Genomic DNA, 10,749 nt, shown 5'->3' with positions numbered 1-10,749 from the left:
TAACAAAAACAAAGTTAACCATAATTTTTGAAGACATAAATGTTTTTGCATTAACTTTTTTTTGTTTTAAATAAGGAGCCAAATAAACATACAACCTTTAAGACATTAAGGTACCTGGATCCAAACCCTTCTTAACCGATCCATCTGGCTCCAGAACCGGGGGTTGAATGCAATTGAACCATATCTAATTGAGTTATAGTTATCTAAGCCTGGGCCTAGACCCGAGCCGTTCAAATCATGAAGCGATTGGATAATTTGTATAAGTGATTGCCATCAAATTATAATAATGAGAAGTTATATAGGATCAAAAGTGAGAATTACTTTGGAGGAGGGGAAGCTCCGATGGATCCGGTCAGACACGCCACCGCCCATGAAGGATGAGGAACGGACGAAAGAGAACGTTGCCCCTATCTATTCTGTTGAATGGCATGAAACCGCACATATATCTGTTATTGGACAAATAGGGCCTCAAACTTTTTAACTTTACACAAAAAAGCAAGAAATTGGAAACTTCCTCCGTTTTAATGTTGCGTTACTATAATTACTGAACAGTTAAAATGCCAACTAAAAAATAATTTGAAAATATAGGCTACGTATTGACGAGATTCATGCACAACAATGATACCATAAAATTTCGGCCAATTTTTAGCTCGCCCGATATTTTTCCGTTCGAAACGAAAACCGAAAGGAACGGTCAAAAGAATTAGTAAATAATTGTGGGGGGGGGGGGGATTTGAAAATGGCAATGAAAGGGTCCCAGTCTTCCGTAATTTTATTTCTCCAAGGACAGAGGGTCCAATCACGATACTTCCAAATGAAATCTGCTTCTGAAAAATGGATCGGGTCTGGGATAGAATTGTGAACGAGTGGATCCGGTTTAGAGGATTTTATCAATTTTTATTCCGATCCTGAGTTTGCCTGACCCTGACCGAAACATAACCAGAATAATGTCCATACCCATAACAAATTGAATCTTAAACTGCTGGATCCAGATCTGAAACACCATATCCAGTAGGAAGTTATATATGGATCTGCTATTGATTTTGAAGTTTCCATCTATGTGTCAGTCATCTCTGGATATGGATCCAGAGGTCAGATAGGATAACATAGGAGCTAATTAATGAGAGGTGGTCCTAGATTTGGGGCATTGGGAAAGACCGAATTCAACAACAGGAAGTTAGGTGTTGCCACCGTAACGTCGCTGGCCCGATTAATGGATGCAGTCGTTGTGAGGAAACTTTCATGTTCCATGCTCAAAATAATCCAATTCAATCCTCGAGTTAGGTGCGAGTAGAGCTGCACAACAAGTCGAATTAACTCAAGCTCGACTCAAACTCGGCTTTGTGCTCGACTCATTTATAAACAAGCCAAGTTCTAGCTTGCAAAGATACTCTAAACGATAAATTAGTCGACTTTGAGTTTCAGGAGCTCGACTTGACTCGCAAACCGGTATTCTATATAATATTATCAAAACCAATTTCACAAGTTATACGAACTAAACCAGTTACATAAGTTAAATGAGTTAACGCTTAAAATGAGTTGAATGGGTTAAACGAGTAAAGTTCGAGCTCGATTTCATGTAATCGAGTCGAGCTCGAGCTTGTTATAAGGAGCTCGACTTGAATTCGAGTTTTTTGAGCCGAGTCAAGCTCGAGTTGGCCGTGTGCAGCCCTAGGTGTGAGGGACTGGAAATAACTATCTGCTTGTAATTAGTCATTTCATTAATATTCACCAATCTGAAGAATAGGTGCGTAGAATAAATAAATAAAATGAGCAGAGAATAATATATAAAATAGTTAAATATCAGAAAATAAATGATGTGAAAACCCAGTTTTTTTAAATAGTTAAAAGAAAAATATAAGATTTTTTTAGTAAACAAAAAGGGAAAAAGGAGGTCAAAAGACTAGTTTGAAAATGGGACTAGTTAAACACATTCTTCATATGTGCATGCATGCGAATGCGAAAGGAAAGTGATGACGCCCTACTACTATTGCTGATGCCAATGCAATTAGGACCCCAGAAACAAGAGAAAGTAAATGAAGCATTTGGAACTCCTTTTTCGGGTTGTGGTGACCGGTGAGTTGTTAACCTCCTGTTCACCGAAAACAAAATATTGCGGTTGATGAATGCTTGGATATGGCCCTTTTTTTTAAAAGAATTTATCCTTTTACTTTTCATGCAATACAATCAAGTCGACGAACTACAAAACTTGAAAAATAAGGAAAAATTGTTATATCAGGATCATATTAGATTTGACATGCTTGCATATTTTTGCTGAAATAGTTTATCTTGTCATGAAATTATTTTGGTAGCGTTTGTATGATACCCTACAAAAGATCATTTTATAAAATGAGGGTTTATCAAAACTTGTTTTTTTACTCGAAGTTTGAAACTTTTGGTGTTTGCTCATTTTGCGAAAAATCTAGGTGCTGTTGTTCACTTCCTTTTGTAAAATGTCATTTTATTAATAAACTCAGTTTTGACCAACACTCAAATACGCCACCAGTTTTAGGGTGTCATTCAAAGGTTTCCTTAAATTTCAAGGTTAATGCATCAACTTATCTTGAAGATTGGGACAAATTGAGATATTCTTGTGCATGACACCGTGTAGTGGCCCAACATATAAAAGAAATTATTATTATTATTTTTTAAGGCAGTGATACTTAGTTTTCTACGCATAAACAATTTTCACCACTATGCAAAAAAAAAAAAAAAAAAAAAAAGATTTGATGTCCTTAATATATGGCCAAAAGCTCATATTTTTTCGTATTTGAGATCCCCGGTAATCTCAAATCCCATCGGATCTCGGGTCCAAAGGGAGAAGTTGCTTCAATTGTAAAGAAATAGCACTTTGCTTCCAAAGTTTGGATTGTTAGGCTCATTAGCAAAGAAAGTCGCGTGTAGACAACGGGGGAATTTGTTTCCACCGAAAGCAGGTCTTTTTGTTGATTATAAAATTGTCCAAAGCCATCTTTGACATACAAAAATTCCTCAAATTCGTCCCCTAGCGCTTTGCTATTGTGTTTTAAACCAGACTTGTTGGCTGTTTCGAACAGAATCAACGCCAGTTTTCAAGTGCCATGCATATGTAAAGCCTTCCCTGTTTTTTAGTATTTTTTATTTTTAATTTTTAATTAATTTTATTACATGCATCGTTTAGTATGAGAAAATGGGTAACTTTTAATTATGACAAAAAAGGAAAATGTCGTGAGGACTTCGGCTTTTATGGGTGAGTAAAATGAACATTTCATCGTGCTTAAAAAGAAAGCCCAGGCTTTTATCAGAGTGTCATTGGATTCATTCATGTTTCGCTTTAACATGTGCTTCAGTGGTTTTCTTTATTCAAATTTAAAATGAAAACTGACCGCCTACCAACACTCTGGTCTATGATTATTTCAATTCTCGAAATATGCATGATAGGTTGTGACACGTTCTCGTTCCGCGTGCCTTGCCCATTGAGTTGAATGAATGACTGCCTTTACAACACTAATGTTTTAAAAGTGGTAGTTGAAATTGAATTTGGGAGTATGAATTGCTTTCCTTTCAACAGAATGACGTGCCCTTGGCCAAAGGGAATGGATGAGTCAATAGACGACATGACATGCACTGATAGAGCCACCAACGGTCAAAAACTTTATTTTTTTTATAGGAAAATTTCATCAGGTCGAAATTTCTTGTGGCTGATTGTTAGGGGCCGGAAAGGATAAAAATACTATTGGTGATATAAGAGAACTTCACAAAATTTGAATATGAAAAAATGACATTTTATAAATGAACAGAACATTGAGCCAAGATTGCCTTGAAAAGTATCAACATCTCTGTAAAATTTTGCGCCCCTTTATTTCAAATAACTTTTTACAAAATAGCTATCAGCCGTTGGTGATTTTACAAATGCATGCTTGATCCAATTATCTTAGATCCATTCGCCTCTATTGAAAATACTCTGGGTTTTTAATCATATCAACTCAAGCCGAAGTTGGTAATTACATAAGGTCATGAATTGGCTATTGATTGCTTCTGATTAATTGTGCAAAATTTAGGTGCATTTTTTATTATTAATTCTTTATACATGCCTTTCACATTTTGTGAGACTGTGTTCTTCTCTTTTTCACATTTATTATTCATCTATAAATGAGAATATACTTATGTGCTAAATTAATAAAAAATGACATGAACTATTGAAAGTATTAAACCTTATTGCTAAGGTGGTAAAAAATGATAAGGACTATTGAAGCTATCCACATTGGCAATTCGGACAAAAAAAGAAAAAGCCATTGAACATTATTTTAATTACATTTTTGCCCTTGTTTTAATTTGTTTAAAGTGCATTATTGGATAATAAGCATCATGCCTCTGGGTTGCCATATAAAGTAGGGGTGTTATATTAGTCTAAAACATATGTTGGAAACCAGCCTTGAACCTTAAAGGGTAGGGGGAGGTTTTTGACACTCACTCGATCTGTAATTTGGTGACTTACAAAGTCCCCCAATACAATTGCAATTTATTCGAGTGATAAACTAAAACTATACCCAAAAAAAATGGCGGTCGAGGGCATCCGATGGCCGGCAACCGAGGTATCTCCGGTGAGGTGCCATCGCGGTGACACCATGTCCAGGCGACTCTCTCTCTCCCTCTCATTTTATCTCTCTATCTCTCTTTGAGAACTGGAAAAATGAAACCCTTCTTTTTGTTCGGACATGAAGGCTTGGGTGCCCTATTTTCCGGCCAGAAGAAGAGGGATTCATTCAAATTCTCGGCCGTTGCCAGGGGTTTCAAGATCGGAACCCTTGGCCATGACCGTGTTTTTCTCAAATCCTCGGCCATTGCCAAGGATAATTCATTTTTCTTCTTAAACCCTCGGTAATAGCCGAGGGTTCTCAAAACCTCAGCCATTGTCGCGAGTTTTTTCTTTTGCCCAAACTCTTGCAGTGACCACCCTCGGCAACAGCCGAGGTTTTTTTTTTTTTTGTGGGCCATAGAAGAGAGAGAGGACAGACGACACCAGCAGGCATCGTCTGACACAGAAGGAGGTTTGCAAGGGTGATTGTGCGGCTCATGTGGGATAGCCCCCTTCTTTTATTTCAACAAAATCAAAATGGAGTGATATTTACAACAAAAATGTGGGTTCCACAAAACCTCAACTCATAGTGTTGGTTTTTTTTAATGGATCCCACATGTTATCCATTTCCTATACAAATCATTGGCTGGAATAGTAGTCAGGTGAGCAGAGGAAGCCATCCCTTGCAAATGGAAAGCAAGGTAGTTGTTAATCATCAAAAAGTTGTTTGAAATTTCTGCTTCCAATATCAATCGTTGGCCAAAACGTAGATGCACTCGAGGTTATTATCAATGTTCATCAAGTGCCCAATACATTCCAAAAGAACCTATATTACCAGCAAGCCAAACCAAATCAAAAGCAACCAAAGATGTCTCTTATGAGACCGGCCACTCCTCTTCTGCCATCCTTGAACCAGGCGGCAACGCTCATTTCCACCCATCTATCATCATAACTGACACCATTACTCCACGGAAGGCCAGAGCGAATCCAATTATGAATTTTGTTCAGTTCGGTTCATTTCCATTGGAGATTCCACCAGTACTCACTGCAGTGCTTCTAAAACTGAGTTGGCAAGTTGCTAATAGATGTATCGCCTTTATGCTTAATATGGTTGCGAGTTTTTCATATGAACTATATCGCCGTATGGAAACTGTCTTTCCAACATTTATCAAAAATTTTGTCTTTGAAACCTTTCTTGTGCCACTAAATTAGACCTTGCATTATGTTTTGAGGACACCTGTGTCAATGTTTAGCCCTCCCAAATTTGCCAAAAATACTAGTCCATATAGACCATGCTCCCTTGCAACTGAAGAAAAGATATTTGACATCTTCTATCTCGTGCTTGCAGATTTGGCACCTAGAAGCAAGAGATTGATCCTGCTTTTGCACAAAACCATCCGTAGGAAGACGACCAGAAACATCTAAATAAACAATACAGGTGGCTCTAATAAGTCATCTCTCTTTCCATACGAGCATATTGTCGTTGTTCTCAGGACATTTCTTTCTAACCCATTGCCAAAATTCATGCCGATTGAATTCCCTTTGGTCTCCATTTCTCCAAACCATAATAACATCTGATTGCACAGTCTCTAAGTGTAGGACAAGAAAAAGGAATGTGTAAGTTAGCAAGGAAGTGAGTAATGTAATCCTCATTCTCTTCCATGATTTCTTTAAGTGTGCTCCCAAGTGTGTGGAAATGAGATAAAGGGATCTTATCTATGAGACACTCTGGTCCCTACTGGTCAGTCCAAAATTTTGCCAAAGCGCCATTGCCAATCTTCTAGCCGACATTTCTATTGATCCTACTCCAAGCCTGCGGAACCCTACGCCAAGCCTTAGACACCCTTTTCCCCCTCATACTGTTGTCGATGAAACCTTTCCGCTCACAGTAACGTCCTTTAACAAGAACCGCCCAAGTTGGTCAGGTTAGTTTCATTAATGTTTCTGAGTCCTATACCTCCCCCTAATTTAGGGAGACATAGAGTTGCCCACTTGATACGATGATAGTTTTTGTGGTCTGCCGTAGCTCCCCATAAAAAATCAGCTGCCATTTTGTTTAGTTGTTTGCATATGGTAGCAGGAAGTTTAATCACCGTGCTCCAGTAGGATGGCAACATGGAAAGAACATGCTTAATTAAGTTGAGTCTCTTAACAAATGAGAGACATTTCTGTTTCCAGGGGGTTAGCTTTTGAGAAGAACGAAGAACTAAATCTCTACATTGCTCCTCTGTCACGTCAATCGTTTGGAGGGGAATGCCAAGATGCTTAGAGGGGAGCTGGCCTTGACGCCAACCTAGTTCCTGCTCTATTTGAGTTAGAACATGACTGTCTAAATTAAATGGGATAACTGAACTCTTGACATTATTCATGACAAGGCCAGAGCAAGAAGAGAAATCATCAATACATGCTTTCAAATTTCGAAAATTCTTGAGCATTCCTTGTATAAAGAGAATGATGTCATCTGCACATAACGTGGAGAAAGAGAGGGGGAGGGGGGGGGGGGGGGGTACTTCCATCCCCCATCATGGAAGGAATCCTGATTTGATTGATATCAACTTGTGGTTGCACACTGCGAGTGAGCATTTCCGTAACGGTGATAAATAGATAGGGGGAGAGCGGTCCCCTTGCCTGAGTCCTTTCTTGTTCTCAAACCACATTCCTTCCTTGCCATTGATAAGAAGCGCTGATTTGACAGTAGTAACAATTGTCATAATTTTATTAACTCACAAATCATGAAATCCTAAGTAGCACAAGGTAGCTTGTAAGAACTCCCAATTCACTCTGTCATAAGCCTTAAATCAATTTTAACACAAGCTGCTTTCTTCTTGCTGAAAAATGTGAACAATTTCTTGACTGAGAAGAAAGCTATCCAGAATGCATCTTCCTGGGAGGAACGCACTTTGGTTCCTGGAGATGATCCTATTTAAGATAGGCCGCATACGCTTGACCATAATCCGGGTGATGAATTTCAACATGCTAGAGCAAAGGGAGATGGGCCGAAATTGGTCCACCTGTGTTGCATCTTGCTCCTTGGACAAAAGAAAAATATGGGTCCTATTAACTGATTTGACCAATTTGTCGAAATTGAAAAACCCACGTATGGCCCCTGCTATTGCCTCCTACACAACACTCCATTGCTTTGGAAAAAATTATTTCCAAACCTATCTGGTCCTGGTGCGGAGTCCCTTTCAGCATCCATTACAGCCCACTTGATTTCATTCTCAGTAGTAACTGGTGTCAATAACTCATCATTTTCCTCAAACGTGATAGTAGGACTAGGCGCGATAGATTGAGGGAGGCATCCTGAGGCATGAGTGGTCCCTAACAAGTAAGCCAAATACTCAGTACAAGCTGTAAAAATGTCAAGAGTGTCCATTGCAAGACGACCCTCATGAGAGATAGTCTCAATCTTGTTCCGGCGTCTTCTCCCATTCGCAATCCCTTGAAAGAATTTTGTGTTCATGTCTTTATCCCTCATCCATTTTATTCTTGATTCTTGCCTTCAAAGTCATTCTTTTAACCATAATAGCCTAGAAAGATCATGCTTCAGTCTGCATTCTTCGTCTATCGCCTCAGGCATGCCACATTCACTTTGGGTTTGGAGGCGCTTGATTTTGATTTTCATCTCCATGATTTGGTTAGGGAGATTATTGGCTCCACTTTTGCACCAGACCTTTAACTTGTCTCTAGTGGCATCCAATTTATGTATAAGCTTGATCATGGCACAACCCCTAGTATCCATTGCCCAGACTGAAAGTATTAGATCACTATAACCTGCCATGTCCTGCCAATACTGAAAGTGGCGAAAAGGGGTACGTCCCCAAGTGCTGTACCTGCGCTTGGAGATGTGAAGCAAGATAGAGTTGTGATCCGAAATAGTCCTCGACTGCACTTCCAAGTGTAGAGTCAGTTCTAGATCATCCACCAATTCCTTAGATACATAGTACCTATCAATCATGGACATGACATTCTCTTGGCCCAAACTGTTGTTAGTTCAAGTGAATTTCATTTTAGGACAGGAAATTTCATATAAGGCTGAATGTGAAACAAAATTGAAAAGAGCAATACATGCTTGGAGAGTCAGGCTCCTCCCAGTTTTTTCATTGTTGTTTAAAACATCATTGAAATCACCCGTACAAATTACAAGCGCACTACAGTGGTTCACTACAGAGCATAGGCTCAAAAACAAATCCTTTCTGATTCTATAATCAGTATGCATATAAACACTGATAGCCACAAAATGTAAACCAAACTGAATTTTAGTGAAATTTAAAACAGTCCAATGCGGATGTGCATACCAATTTTGAAGGGTCACTTCATAAGGATCCCATAAAGCGATGATGCACACCCACAGTCCAAAAACATGACTGTTAGATACTAATTGCATCTCTGGAATATTGAATTGGAACTTCTGAAATTGTTCCATGTTAAGTTTGGTGTCGATTGCGAAAGCAATGGTTGTATTCGTATTCCGTAGAGTTCGTATGAACTCATGCTGAGCTGGAGGAGCTGCCAACCCACGAACATTCCATGCAAGGAGTTTCATGAGCAAGGGTGACCAAACCCCCTCCCTTCCCAGCTAACCATTTGGTCTTCAGATAAGTCATCATCATTCTCATCTTCCATAGCATCTGAAAATGGCCTAGCCTCAATATTGCCTACATCCATCTCATCTAAAGTTGGTCCTTCCTAAAACGCCCAGTGTAACCATGGAAAGATCTCGGCTTTCTTGCAGATACCCACCTGCCTTCTCGGTGCGGTCGCTCTTTTTTGGTGGGCTGGTTTGCTTTTTGATGCCATTCACCTCCCTATGCTTAAGAGTTCGTTTCTTAACCTTTTCTGTCATGTGGGAATTCTTGGACTCTATCAACATGTTAATGATGCTTGGATTTGCCCCAGGAGGCACTAAGGCTACTTGTGAGGCCTGGATATCTTTGCTTCCTTGCTGCGTGGAAAGCACAACTGGAATAGCTCCACCCTCTGCCCTGTTTTCATCCCCCAACTTATGTAAACCCTGCACCTTCCCTTCTATACAACCCATATCCCTCTCATCAAGTCGTTTGGCAGAACTTTCCCCATTTGCTTTCGTCTCAACCAGAAGCGTAAGCGCTTGAAATTTGTTTTGTTTGGTGGGAGTCTTTTTTTCCTTGTTGTATGGTGGACGTCTTCTTGGGGTTTTGACCGTTTGCCAGCCATTGGAGATGACCTTCTCCCCTTTCATGGGTGCCTCTCTCGCAGTGCAAGAACCATCAAAATAGACTGTGATCCACATTTTTGACAATATTCCCTGAGATCTCCAACTCAATCTCTGATGTCAGGCTGAACCCGAGTAGTATTTCGATTTTTATGTGAGCGAAGCCAAAAACACTGAAGATGCCTTGTATAATCATCTGCTTCATCCACATTTTTGACAATATTCCCTGAGATCTCCAACTCAATCTCTGATGTCAGGCTGAACCCGAGTAGTATTTCGATTTTTATGTGAGCGAAGCCAAAAACACTGAAGATGCCTTGTATAATCATCTGCTTCCACAAATGAGCCACCTATTAGGTCTACAATGTCAGTGAAGATCTGAGGATTCCACCATTCCGGTGGAGTTGAGATTCTATCGCCATGATATCTCTCATGGAGTTGAGATTCTATTGCCATGACATCTTCCCTAGAGTTGAGATTTTATCGCCATGACATCTCCCCTGGAGTTGAGATTTTATCGCCATGACATCTCCCCTGGAGTTGAGATTCTATCGCCATGACATTGAGATTCTAAATCGCCATGACATCTCTCCTGGAGTTGAGATTTTATTGCCATGACATCTCCCCTGGAGTTGAGATTCTATCGCCATGACATCTCCCCTGGAGTTGAGATTCTATCGCCATGACATCTCCCCTGGAGTTGAGATTCTATCGCCATGACATTGAGATTCTAAATCGCCATGACATCTCCCCTGGAGTTGAGATTCTACCGCCATGACATTGAGATTCTAAATCGCCATGACATCTCCCCTGGAGTTGAGATTCTATCGCCATGACATTGAGATTCTAAATCGCCATGACATCTACCCTGGAGTTGAGATTCTACCGCCATGACATTGAGATTCTAAATCGCCATGACATGTCCCTGGAGTTGAGATTCTACAGCCAAGAACATCTCCCCTAGAGTTGAGATACACGAGAGAGGTCGGATCCTCCC

Source organism: Nymphaea colorata, chromosome 9 (genome assembly GCF_008831285.2).
Source record: "Nymphaea colorata isolate Beijing-Zhang1983 chromosome 9, ASM883128v2, whole genome shotgun sequence".
In the NCBI taxonomy this organism is placed as follows: domain Eukaryota; kingdom Viridiplantae; phylum Streptophyta; class Magnoliopsida; order Nymphaeales; family Nymphaeaceae; genus Nymphaea; species Nymphaea colorata.
Note: the sequence above shows the minus strand (reverse complement) of the source record.